Here is a 13,613-nt window from a genome sequence, read left to right as displayed (position 1 = left end):
AGGCTCCCGTGCGTCTGTGTCTCTGCTGGACCGCACTCTGCCAGGGCCCCCCACCCCCCACCCCGCCGCCAAGAGCCAGCAGTGCCTGGGAGTTAATGTTCCTGGGGATGTGCTAATGCGAACAGAGGATATAAATCCTCCAGGTCCTCACCCCTCAATGGGGGCACCTTTGAGGTGTGACCTGTACTGTCGCCAGAGCTCCCCACTTGAAGCCAAAGTTATCTTCTGAGGGCCTCTGTTTGCTATCAGGGAGTGAGAGGCCAGTCCCTTCCTGGTCCCACATGCCCACTCTCCTACCCATTCTTCCTGGGAGAATGTCCTAATACATCAGCTTCCCCATAAATCTTCATCTCAGAGGCTGTTTATAAGAATCCAGCAGAGGGAAATAATGCCATTTGCAGTAACATGGATAGACCTAGAGATTATCATAGTAAGTGAAGTAAGCCAGACAGAGAAAGACAAACACCGTGTGATATCACTTATATGTGGAAGCTAAAATATGACACAAGTGAACTTATCTATGAAACAGAAACAGACTCACAGATGTAGAGAACAGACTTGTGGTTGCCAAGGCGGAGAGGGGTGGGGGAGGGAAGGAGTGGGAGTTTGGGATTAGCAGATGCCAACTATTACATATAGGATGGATAAACAACAAGGCCCTACTGTATAGCACAGGGAACTGTATTCAATACCCTGTGACAAGCCATAATGGAAAAGAATATGAAAAAGAATATATATATATGTATAACTGAGTCACTTTGCTGTACAGAAGAAATTAACACAACACTGTAAATCAACTATACTTCAATTAAAAAAAAAAAAAAGAATCCAGCAGAGGGGGGATGGGGGAAAGGATCAATTAGGAGTTTGGGATTAATAGGTACACACTACTATATATAAAATAGATAAACAACAAGGACCTACTGTATAGCACAAGGCAGTCTACTCAATATTCTGTAATAAACTATAAGGAAAAAGAATCTGAAAAAAAAATGTATATGTATAACTGAATCACTTTGTTGTACACCTGAAACTAACACAACATTGTAAATCAACTAGACTTCAATTAAAAGAACAAAAAAAAGAATCCAGCAGAAACAGTGCTTATGTTTAAGTGCAGGCTGGGCAAGACTCTCTGTGAATCCTGTATCCATTTCCACAGCCTGGGTCCAGTGAGTGGGGAGGAGGTGAACAGATGCTTAAACACGTACACCTAGAAATGGCCAGAATATGTGCTCAGACTGCTTTCTTGGCCCAATCTCCATAAACATCTATTTAGTTTTTGTTCTTTTTTAAACAATTTTTATTAGAGTATAGTTGATTTACAATGTTGTGTTAGTTTCAGGTGTACAGCAAAGTGATTCAGTTATACATACACATATATCCTTTTTTTTAAGATTCTTTTCCCATATAGGTTATTATAGAATATTGAGTAGAGTTCCCTATGCTATACAGTAGGTCCTTATTAGTTATCCATTTTATATATAGTAGTGTGTATATATTAATCCCTATCTCCTAATTTATCCTTCCCCCCTTTCCCCTTTGGTAACCATAAGTTTGCTTTCTACATCTGTGACTCTATTACTGTTTTGTAAATAAGTTCATTCGTACCATTTTTTTAGATTCCACATATAAGTGGTATCATATGGTGTTTGTCTTTCTCTGTCTGACTTACTTCACTTAGTATGATAATCTCTAGGTCCATCCAAGTGGCTACAAATGGCATTATTTCGTTCCTTTTTTATGGCTGAGTACTATTCCACTGTATATATGTACCACATTTCTTTATCCATTCATCTGTCAATGGAAATTTTGGTTGCTTCCATGTCTTTGCTATTGTAAATAGTGCTGCTATGAACATAGGGGTGCATGTATCTTTTCAAATTATAGTTTTGTCCAGATATATTCCCAGGAGTGGGATTGCTGGGTCATATGGTAATTCTATAGTTTTTTGAGGAACCTCCATACACTGCTCTCCATAGTAGCTGCACCAAATTACATTCCCACCAACAGTGCAAGAGGGTTCCCTTTTCTCCACGCCCTCTCCAGCATTCATTGTTTGTAGATTTTTTGATGGTGGCCATTCTGATGGTTTTTGTTCTTTCAACCAAAAGTCAAAGCTACAAAAGCAGAGCGATGCAAAATATTTGTTCCTGACGGCACACTTCTATCCTTTGAAGCACAAGTTCTGCTGCAGAACCTGAGCTCGGAAGTCAGTCCCTCATTCCACGATTGAGCCAGGCACCACACACACAGTAAAGGGCACAGCAGCCGAGGCGCCTGCCCTCACAGAGGACGAGGGCTTGGAAGCTCTGAGACTAAGTACTCACTTTGACACAGGAAGCTCTCCCTTGAAGAAGTTAATCCTAAGGAAGGTATCTGAAAGAAGGAAAGGAAAACTACGTCTGTGTAAAGATGTTGGTGCTCACAAGCCTGAAAATGTGTAAAGCAACCTAAGTGGGTAACAGAGGAAAGGATAAATACTGTATGTGGGCCCACTAATAATGCAGAAATTGAAAATGATAGTGGTCAGAACCACGGTGATCCCAGAAACTGCTTATAACGCGCAGTGAAAAGAGCTGACCGTCAAATTGTATATACAGTTGATTCTGATCAATTCTATAAAATACATATGCATGCAGGCCCAGATGGAGGGCAGGCACTCTAAGTAAAAATACACGTGGTCTTGCGGTAGTAAGACGACAGATGGTTTTTCCTCTCTTCTGTTCTCAAATCTCTTTAATTGCTTTCCTATTTAAATTTTTTAAAAAGTTATTTTATTTCATTTATTTATTTAAAAAGAAATATTTATTTATTTGGCTGCACTGGGTCTTAGTTGCAGCTTGAGGGATCTAGTTCCCTGACCACGGATCGAACCCGGGCGCCCTGCTTTGGGAGCACAGAGTCTTAACCACTGGACCACCAGGGAAGTCCCCAAAAAAAGACTTTTTAAAATGAAATATAGGTAATTTACAATGCTGTGTTAGTTTCAAGTCTACAGCAAAGTGATTCAGTTAAACATATATCTATTCTTTTTCAGATTCTTTTCCGTTATAGGTTATTCCAAGATGTGGAATACAGCTCCCTGTGCTCTACAGTAGGACCTTGTTATTTATCTATTTTATGTATAGTAGTGTGTGTATGTTATTTAAGCTTTTTTTTTTTTTTTTTTTTTTTAAAGTTTGGCTATTAAAAAAATGCTACCAAATGATCCTTAGTTAGGAACCCGGCCATCTGTTCTCCTGGAATCTTGATTGTTACCTGACTGGCCCCTTCTTGACATCCAGGTCCCAGATCAAATGCCACCTTCTGGGAGCAGGGACCCAGTTACCTCCACCCCCAGCTCCCTCTCATTCCCCCCGACATTCTGGTTTCCTCTTCTTCAAGGCTGAAGAATTCGATCTGAAATTCTAGCTTCTTTCTGCCTCTGTTCACTTGTTTACTGTTTGTCTCGTGCAGGTAGAACGTAAACCCCGTGAGAAGAGAGACCCTGCTCTTTTAATTACCTGTATCCCTCGTGTCTTCAGCGCCAAGCACTGGAGACTGTTTGTTGAATGAATGTGTGCATCCACTCACCCGTTCCATCGTCTTGATGTGTCCCTTATAAAACACCTTTCAGGGCTCCCCTGGTGGTGCAGTGGTTAAGAATCCACCTGCCAATGCAGGGAACATGGGTTCGATCCCCAGTCCGGGAAGATCCCACATGCTGCGGAGCAACTAAGCCCCTGCGCCACAACTACTGAGCCTGCACTCTAGAGCCCGCAAGCCACAACTACTGAGCCCGTGTGCCACAACTACTGAAGCCCACGCACCTAGAGCCCATGCTCCACAACAGAAGAAGCCACAGCAATGAGCCTGCCCTGTGCTATACAGTAGGTCCTTATTAGTTATCTATTTTATATATAGTAGTGTGTATATGTTAATCCCAATCTCCTAATTTATCCCTCCACCCCATCCCTGGTAACCATAAGTTTGTTTTCTACATCTGTGACTCTATTTCTGTTTTGTAAATAAGTTCATTTGTACCATTTTTTTAGATTCCACATATAAGTGATAACAGTATATCCTTTCAGTGTCACATTAGAACATTGCCTATGAGGTCCTGCGAGGGGTTATTGAACTCTCTAGGGTTGTGCCGCCCCATACTGTCGTCACTTGTCACCAGTGCATGTGTTTTTAAGCTTTAATTACAATCCACTAAAATTCAAAATTCAGTTTTCAACCATAGTAGCCACATTTCAAGTAGCACATGTGGCTACTGGACTGGATAGCCAGATATGGAATATTCCATCATTGTGGAAAGTTCTATTGGAGAGCGCTGGTCTAAGGGATGGACTTTGTTTAATTTACCATTCACTATTTTTTTTTTCAGAAAACTTCCTTATTTACTTGTTTATTTATTTATTTATTTATTATTTATTTTGGCTGCACCAGGTCTTAGTTGTGGCATGTGAGATCTTTGTTGCGGCATGTGGACTTCTTAGTTGCGGCATGCATGTGGCATCTAGTTCCCTGGCCAGGGATTGAACCCTGGCCCCCTGCATTGAGAGCAAAGAGTCTTACCACTGGACCACCAGGGAAGTCCCTCCATTAACTCTTTTCTTTTTAAAAAATTAATTAATTAATTAATTTTTGGCTGCATTGGGTCTTCTTTGCTGCGTGCAGGCTATTCTCTAGTTGCGTCGAACGGGGGCTACTCTTCGTTGCGGTGAACGGGCTTCTCATTGCGGTGGCTTCTCTTGCTGCGGAGCACGGGCTCTAGGTGTGCGGGCTTTAGTAGTTTTGGCACGCGGGCTCAGTAGTTGTGGCGCACTGGCTTAGTTGCTCCGCGGCATGTGGAATCTTCCTGGACCAGGGCTCGAACCCGTGTCCCCTGCATTGGCAGACGGATTCTTAACCACTGTGCCACCAGGGAAGTCCCCTCCATTAACTATTGATTCGGGTGAGCTTATAAGTCACATGCCAACTTAAAGATTTTCGTCCAAATAGATTTCCATCTGTGGGAAAAGACAACCCGAGAGGTTCCAGTTTTATTGCCCTGTGAGACATGAACTGTTCAATTTATCTCTAACTTAGCACAGTTATTTTGCATGCCTTTGCTAACTGACTAGATAAATCTCTGTTTCTCGAATTTTCCTTTGAATGAACTTTACCATCCTGCTGATTGCATCATTAATGAGCTTAGTGGATGGAATGGTGGTGCCCAAAACATCTGCCGTGTCCAAATCTGTTGAGTGTCCCTGTGAATGTCACCTTATTGGGAAAAAGGGTCTTTGCAGATGTCATGAAATGAAGAATTTTGAGATGGAGATCATCCTGGGTTCCTCACGTGGGCCTTAAATCCAATGATAAGTGGCCTTACAGGGGACAGGAGAGGAGCCCCGGAGGAAGAGGAGGTGATGTGAAGCCGGGGCAGAGAGCAGAGAGGTGTGTCCTCCAGCAAGGGTGGCTGCAGAAGGCTGACGGTCACCAGTCGCTGGGAGACAGGCAAGGATTCTCCCTGAGGGCCTCTGGGGCAGTGCGACCCTGTGGACACCCTGACTGGGGCTTCTGGCCCCCAGATCTGGGGGAGGATACATTTCTATTGGCTTAATTCATCTGGTTAGTGGTAATTTGTTACTTTAGCCCTAGGACACTAATACAATCAGTTCAACAAACGTTTGGCCTGTGCTCATTTTATTTAACTATATTTCTATGAGAGTCATGTTTTTTTTTTTAAATGTCTTTTTTTTTTTTTATAAGTTTATTGATTGATTGATTTTTGGGTGTGTTGGGTCTTCGTTTCTGTGCAAGGGCTTTCTCTAGTTGCGGCGAGCGGGGGCCACTCTTCATCGCGGTGCGCGGGCCTCTCACTGTCGCGGCCTCTCTTGTTGCGGAGCACAAGCTCCAGACGCGCAGGCTCAGTAGTTGTGGCTCACGGGCCTAGTTGCTCCGCAGCATGTGGGATCTTCCCAGACCAGGGCTCGAACCCGTGTCCCCTGCATTGGCAGGCAGACTCAACCACTGCGCCACCAGGGAAGCCCGAGAGTCGTGGTTTTAACTTGAAAAAAATGTCTTTTGAGATTTGCCATTTATATTCAAGTTCTGCTCTTCTTTTCTCTCATCTTCCTACACTTCTTTTTCGCCTTCCTGCCCCTGACGGTGTTTGAGACCCAGCCCTTGACCTCCTTTGCCAGCCCAGAAGGAAGAACTAGTCCAAGTGTGCAGAGGAAGGGGAGGAACCTGGAGCCGGGAGCACAGGCTCTGGAACCAGCCTCCTGGTTCAGCCCTGGCTCTGCCTTGAGTCGTGGCACCTTGCACAAATCCTGTGTCCTCCCTGGTCCTTGGTGGCCTCATCTGTATAATGGGGGCACAGTAGTAACTACCTCTGAGGACTTTTAATCTCCTCACGATAGAGATGGAGCTCTACACCCAGGATTGAGGGAGTTCACTGATGCCATGTGCAGCGAATCAACATATGACGTTGATTTTGTAATTGTCCTGTGAAAGGGCAACCATAGTGCTTTGTCTTTTCAGGTGTTAGGATGTTAACCTGTATGTCAACAATCTCTGCTTCCTGGCTTGGGCTCCCCCGGAAGTGAACTCAGAGAGTTTGTGAGCAGCGAGAACCCTCGGGTCCAACAACTGCGGGAGGGAGTGAGGGAGGGAAAAAGGCCGTGAGAAGGGCCCACGCCTTCCAGCATCGTCCTGAGTTGAGTCGATACAGCCAGGCCTGTACCCAATCCCTGGACGCGGGCCACCCCTGGCAGGTGCACCCAGGTGACGGTGGCTCCCTGCAGTGGGTGAAGGGGGTGACAGCTGAGGGCGTCCACGGACAGCCCTCCTCCTGGCGGCTGGGCCACCGGGGAGGGAGCTGGGGATGAATCACTGAGCTCCCCGCAACTCCGTCCATCATCCTCCTCCGGGATGTCTTCAGGTTTCAGTACCCAGGGTGGGCTGGCTGTGGCGTCATCCTTCCCGTCCTGGCTGTGGGCGACGTCACAGGACCATCTTCCTCCACCTCCCCCCCAGGCCCCACGCCCGCCCCTCCCTCTTCTGCCTCTCGTTTGCCCTTGATGCTGACTAGTGAAGAAAGGGAGGGGAAGCTGGGGGGAAGGGAGAGGCCAGATCTGAGCTGGGAGCCCGTAGCCTCGGGCTGCGGTACTTCCCGCATCCGTGGAGCTGTGTGTCCTCCACAGCCTGGGGCGGCCTCACACCCCTGTCTGCAGCAGCAGGGGGGAGGCCTCTCAATAACCCAAGGAGCTACTCTTTTAAAGCTCGAATTCCAAAGGGATTATTCCTGTCAGGGGAAAGGAATAAAAGGAATCTGCTTCTGTAAACATGAAACAAAGATCAGAATAAGGGTTTAAAAGTAATGCTCAGCTAAGCCACGGAAAGGCATGGAAGATTGTACCTTGCTCTGAGAGGGGTTTTCCTTTCTGATCTGAAGACAGAGAAGTGGGTCACATGCAGGATTGGGCAGGTGGGAGCGGGCAGAGGTTTGAGACAAGAATCTCAAGCTCCCTGGCTGCTGAGAAAGGGTGAGTGTATTTCTCCTCGGGACGCCACACCACGCTGTCCGCAGGGCAAGGATGGAGACAAGGTCGCAGGGGCAGAGAGGCTGAGGCTCCCAAGGTCAAGGCTGACGTTGCCTCTCTCTTCCTGGATTGGGATCCGCTGAGCGCTACACCCCATCCTGCCACGTGGCAGCCGTGAGACCCCGGGAGAGTCACCCACTGCCCCTGGGCTTTGGTTTCCTTGTCTGTATAATGGGGATAATGCCCGGTGTATCAGTAATGGCCTTGTCTGCAAGCACAGAAACCGAGTTTGCCTAGTTAAACCAGAAGGGAAGTTACTGCAATGGGTGGAGTCCTGGAGGGAGGGGGAAGGCGCGGGAAGCTGGGGTGCAGAGAGCCGGGCTTGGGGTCACAGCAGGCTGGATCCATGCGCTGCTGTCCCCCACTCCACGGCCGCCCTCACTCACTCAGGGCCCCCGTGTCCCTGGAGAGGGCGTGGGACTGGCCAGGCCAAGGTCACCCCCACCTTCTTCCCCGGGGCTGGGCTGCAGCTCCATCAAGAAGAAAGCACAGATTTCCTGCCTTTCACCCCCACCAGGACCACACGGGATGACAGACCAGATCTAGTAAGACCAGAGCTGTTGCTGGACAGCAAAAGACAGAATCACAAACAAAAATCCCCTCCAACGGCTGGCACACCTACCCTCTCTGGTTGTTATGAGACATGGTTAGAAGAGCTTTTGGCAGTAGTGAGTGCTCAATAAATAGAAGTCACTGCTAATGGATTAATAAAGCGGGGTGCATTCATACCGTGGAAGTCTACTCAGTCATCAAAAGGAATCAACTCCTGATAAGACGACATGGATGATTCTCGTTCTTTCTGAACGAAAGAAACCCAAACCCAAACAGTATATACACACTGTATGATTCCACTTGTGTGAAGTCCTAGACGCTCTAGGAAGAAATCTGAGCTATGGTGATAGAATCAAAAGCAGTGCTCGTCTCTGGAGCAGAGACATAGGGTTCAGGATGGCCCGGAGAGGGCCATGGGGGGATTTTCTGGGGTGTTGGACATGTTCTATATCTTGACTAAGGAGGTCATTACTCAAGTGCAGACACTTATTAAAACTCATCAAAATACACATTTGAAGGCTGTACATTTTAGTCTATGTAAATTACACCTCAGTGAAAATGTTTTACAACTGTGATCTATTTCTTGTCATCAGTTGATGCAAGATGTCTCCCCAGTCAGATATCTCTGCCACAAATATCATGATACTAAAAACATAGCTGTATAACAAATTATTTCAGACTCCATCCAACTTCCACATGTTTCAAACATCATTTTATTTTATTTATTTTTTGTTCTTCAACCACAGTCTTTTTTTTTTTAAAGTGAAGTGTAGTTGATGAACAATATTGTGTAAGTTACAGGTGTACAATACAGTGATTCACAATTTTTACAGGTTATACTTTGTTTGTAGTTATCATAAAATATTGGCTATATTCCCCATGTTGTACAATATATCCTTGTAGCTTATTTTAGACCTAACAGTTTGTGCCTCTTAATCCCCTACCCCTATGTTGCCCCTCCCCCCTCCCCTCTCCCCACTGGTAACCACTAGTTTGTTCTTTATACCTGTGAGTCTGCTTCTTTTCTGTTATATTCACTATTTTATTGTACTTTTTAGATGCCACATGTAAGCGATATCATACACTATCTGTCTTTCTCTGTCTGACTTATTTCACTCAGCATAAGTCCATCCATGTTGCCGCAAATGGCAAAATTTCATTCTTTTTTACGGCTGAGTAGTATTCCATTTTATATATGTACCACATCTTCTTTATCCATTCATCTCAAACATCATTTTAAAAGAAAATGAAAAATTCCCAAAGTGCAAGGAGTTTGTCTTGATGGGTTTGGCTGTATCAGCAGGATGATCTCTCCACACACCCCGCCCCCTACCTCCCCCCAAACTGAGAACAAACATGTAGAACACATTTATAGAAAGCTGACATTGTGACATCCAAGTGTGTGATCAGAGGACTAGTCTTCTCGAGCAAGGAATAAACTAAGTTGAGTGTTGAACTCGTGGGGTCATCATGATAGGAGCACATACTAGTCTGCTATGGGTTGGAAAAAAAATCAGTGTCTGTAAGTGCTGTTCTGAGCTGCCTTCCCAGCTTACAAGCCACTCAGAGACGGGCGGCCCACCACCTGGCCCCCACCTGGGTTATTCCGGCATCCATGTGGGCTGCACAGAACACGCTCAGTGAATCTTTGTGCATTTGAATTGATTGGAAGCCTGATTCCTCTGGACAAATAAACAAACTTGCCAGGACTGGGCTATTCCAGCCCTTAGGTTGGTCCCCCACCCAGGAAAAGCCTGGACGAAGCAGGCGTTCTTCTGAGAGCCCAGAACAACTTCAGCCCAGATGTTGCAAGGCCAGTCGTGACCTTCATGTCTTGCCAAATGCAGAGACGGCTAATTGCCACCCCCAGCATTCCTTCTCAACTTACTCCTTACTTCCTCTTTATTTGTCCCTATTTTTAACTGGGCACATCATGACCAAGAGTAAAAGACTGATTTCCTTGCCTCCTTTGTTGCTTGTTGTGTCCGTGTGATTTTCTTCTGGCCAGGGTGATGAATTCTGTGGGACTTCCCAGAAGGCCGGCTAAAGGGAGCTGACTCAGCAGGGTGGAGCCTCTTTTTGCATTTACTTCTCTTCTTCTGGCTTGCAAATCTGGCAGCCTGGCAGCCTGTCTTGGACCCTGAGGAAACCTTCAGGATGGAAGCCAGACACTAGGATGGAGCCCCAGAAATATAGGTGGAGTCTAGATCCCACCATCCTTGGACGCCTGCCTCTGGACTTCCTTTATGGAAGGAAGAAATAGGCTTCTAGCATGTTTAAGCCGTTCTTATTTTTTGTATTTCTGTTTCGTGCAGCTAAATCTAATCCTCATTGACCCATAAGGCAAGGTTGCCCTTTTCTCCTTCTTTCACTGACAGTCATCCACGAAGCAGCCTTGGCCTGTCCACCCTGCGTCCTGGGATTCATTGAGGGCGGTGAGCTAGTAGTTCACTCTCTCAGGCATATTTGCACTTGTAAGAGGACATCAGGAAAAGCAGTGCTTCACCCCAAAGAAGCATTATGGCGCTACTGGAAGTAAAATTTGGAATTCTGTAACTTTTCTGTGTAGATCTAGCTACAGGTAGGGACTCTAAGGAATGTATGAAGTTCATCCTCTGATTTTCAACAGCTCCATGGAAGCACTTGGCCGCAGTAATAAGAGGAGAAATAAAAGTTAACTAGTTATGTTTCTTTGTTTTTCAGCTGACTTGATTTTTTTATTTTTAATTTTTTTATCGAAGCATAGTTAATTTACAATGTTGTGTTAGCTTCAGGTGTACAGCAAAGTGATTAATATATATATATATATATATATATATATATATATATATATATATACATATATATATATTTTTAGATTCTTTTCCCTTATAGGTTATTACAGAATATTGAGTAGAGTCCCCTGTGCGATACAGTAGGTCCTTGTTGGTTATCTATTTTATATATCATAGTGTGTATCTGTTAATCCCCAACTCTTAATTTATCTCTCCCCCCCCCCCACCCCCCCCCCCCCAACTAGTTACATTTAAGATCCAGGCAAATATATGTTTGGAAAGGCTAAAAATTAGTGACTTGTTGGAGGGAGACACTGTGCACATTAATTTTCTCTAGTCTTTGGGAAGCATTTTCAAAGGAAAATTGTATTTTCTAACTTATATGCGGGTTCACAAAAAACTACACCTCATATCAAGCATTTCTAAAAATGGTTGTCTTCTCTAGCATAATTACATATAAGTTTGAACTCTTTTCTTAAAACAATTGAATGGTTGGCAGAATTAGTAAGGAAATTGCTTTTGAATACAGAAGTTGAAAGTTCTTTGATTTAGAAGTGATTAGAGAAATTTATTCACTGAGAAGTGTCATACAACTATAATAAAAGTCATTATTCCTCCAAATACTGTAATTTGTATACAACACATGGGCTGATTTATGAAACTTTTTTCTTCCCCATGAACCATGAGTTTATTACAAACAAGCAGGTAAATTGAATTTTTTGATAGCTTTGTCCTTACCCATGACATCATTGTCTCTATAGTAAACTAACATATTTTCCAAACAGTCACATACACGCACATGAAGCATTCACCTACCCTTTCTCTCACAAAGTCAGTCTCATGTTGGGGTAAAAAGGGTTTAGAGTATTCTAGATGATTCTAACTTAAAAAATTAATGATCAAGGAATCCTGTCTAATTCACTGTACTTCTTGCCACCTCTGAGTAAGACCACGGAAATTTTATCACAATTCTTTAGATATGTATGCAAACATGTATGCCCACACCCTTGCTCTCTGCACCACTTGTTTTTTTTAAGTTAACCTCTCACACTTGCTATATTGATAAAAATCAAGTTTCTCTGTAGTTGGTATCTGGAAACTAATTTTGATAAATCAGATGAACAAGTCAATAATTGGAAAATGGTGCCACTGACTTGTCCAGCACCTGACTCTCTAATTTAATAGATCACTGAGCCCTTCCTTTTAAGTGCACTCCTTCCATTTGAAGGATGAGAGTTACATAAAGAAAGGGACAGGGGAGATAACTTTTTTAAAAATTTTATTTATTTTTATTTATTTATTTTGGCTGCCTTGGGTCTTCGTTGCTGTGCGTGGGCTTTCTCTAGTTGTGGCGAGCAGGGGCTACTCTTCATTGCAGTGCGTGGGCTTCTCATTGCGGTGGCTACTCTTGTTGCGGAGCACGGGCTCTAGAGCACAGGCTCAGTAGTTGTGGCGCACTGGCTTAGTTGCTCCGCGGCATGTGGGATCTTCCCGGACCAGGGATCAAACCCATGTCCCCTGCATTGGCAGGCGGATTCTTAACCACTGTGCCACCAGGGAAGTCCCAGAGGAGAGAAGTTGGATGCAATGCCCGGTAGAACCTCTTGCAGCAACATTAGGTTATTTACATTCAACTCTCCATATTCATTTACTGCACAGTTTTTGGTTGATATGGTTTCTTGTTGAACTTGAGATTTCTTATAGCTCATGTCCATTAGGAAAGGAGGAGCAGTAACAAGTTAAGTACTGCAAAGAAGCGTTACACATTCAATGACAGTTGCCTAAGAGAAGGCTGGAAATGTAATTTCATCTGTGCTGTCTTCCTTTTCTCAGGTAGGTACCTTCGGTTCTGTGACCTGGCATGCTTAGTGTCCAGCCAAAAACACAGGGCAATGGGACCTCCCTGGTGGTCCAGTGGTTATGAATCCACCTTCCAATGCAGGAGGCGCAGGTTCAATCCCTGGTCATAGAACTAAGATCTCACATGCTGTGGGGCAATGAATCCTGCACGTCCGCAACTACTGAGCCCACGCACCACAACTAGAGGGAGGCCAGGGCACTGCAACAAAGAGCCGACACAGCCAAAAATAAATTAAAAAAAAAAAAAGTTCAAAAGGGTGAGTTCATAAAAACAAAACAAACCAAAGCAAAGAAACACAGGGCAAACATGATGTACACCTTCTTTTGCTTAACCCAATAAACAAGCCTAGAGCATGAACGTAGACGTCATGCCTGTTATTTTAATCATGGTTGAACAGGCTTGGCTGGACTTCAGTCATCTATCACCAGCAGTTTGTGCTTGCATTTGGGAGCAGTTCATAGACACGCCATCCTCTTTCAAGCCAAAGCCCATCCCTTGGCACTTCCCCTCCTCTGACTGTGGTCAGTGCAGTGGGTCCAAGGTCTTGGATCACCATGGCTGCCATATCCCCATCTGGATTGGCAAGGTTGGCTGAGTGAGTGGCAATGATCACAAGGTTGCTCCCCACAAATGCCTTCTGCCCTGGCTCATTATTGCTTTTTAAAAACTTCATTCATTGTTTTTGTTTGATTGCATTGATAAGTTACAGGAATAATACATGCAATGCATGAATACATTCTCCTTGTAAAAATTAAAACATCTGAACTCAACAGCACCATCAATTAACTGGATATATTGACATCTATAGACTACTTCATCCAACAGCAGCAGAATACACATTTTTTTCTA

Source organism: Balaenoptera ricei, chromosome 4 (genome assembly GCF_028023285.1).
Source record: "Balaenoptera ricei isolate mBalRic1 chromosome 4, mBalRic1.hap2, whole genome shotgun sequence".
Taxonomy (NCBI): Eukaryota; Metazoa; Chordata; class Mammalia; order Artiodactyla; family Balaenopteridae; genus Balaenoptera; species Balaenoptera ricei.
The sequence above is the reverse complement of the archived record's forward strand: the minus strand, read 5'-3'. Positions refer to the sequence as shown.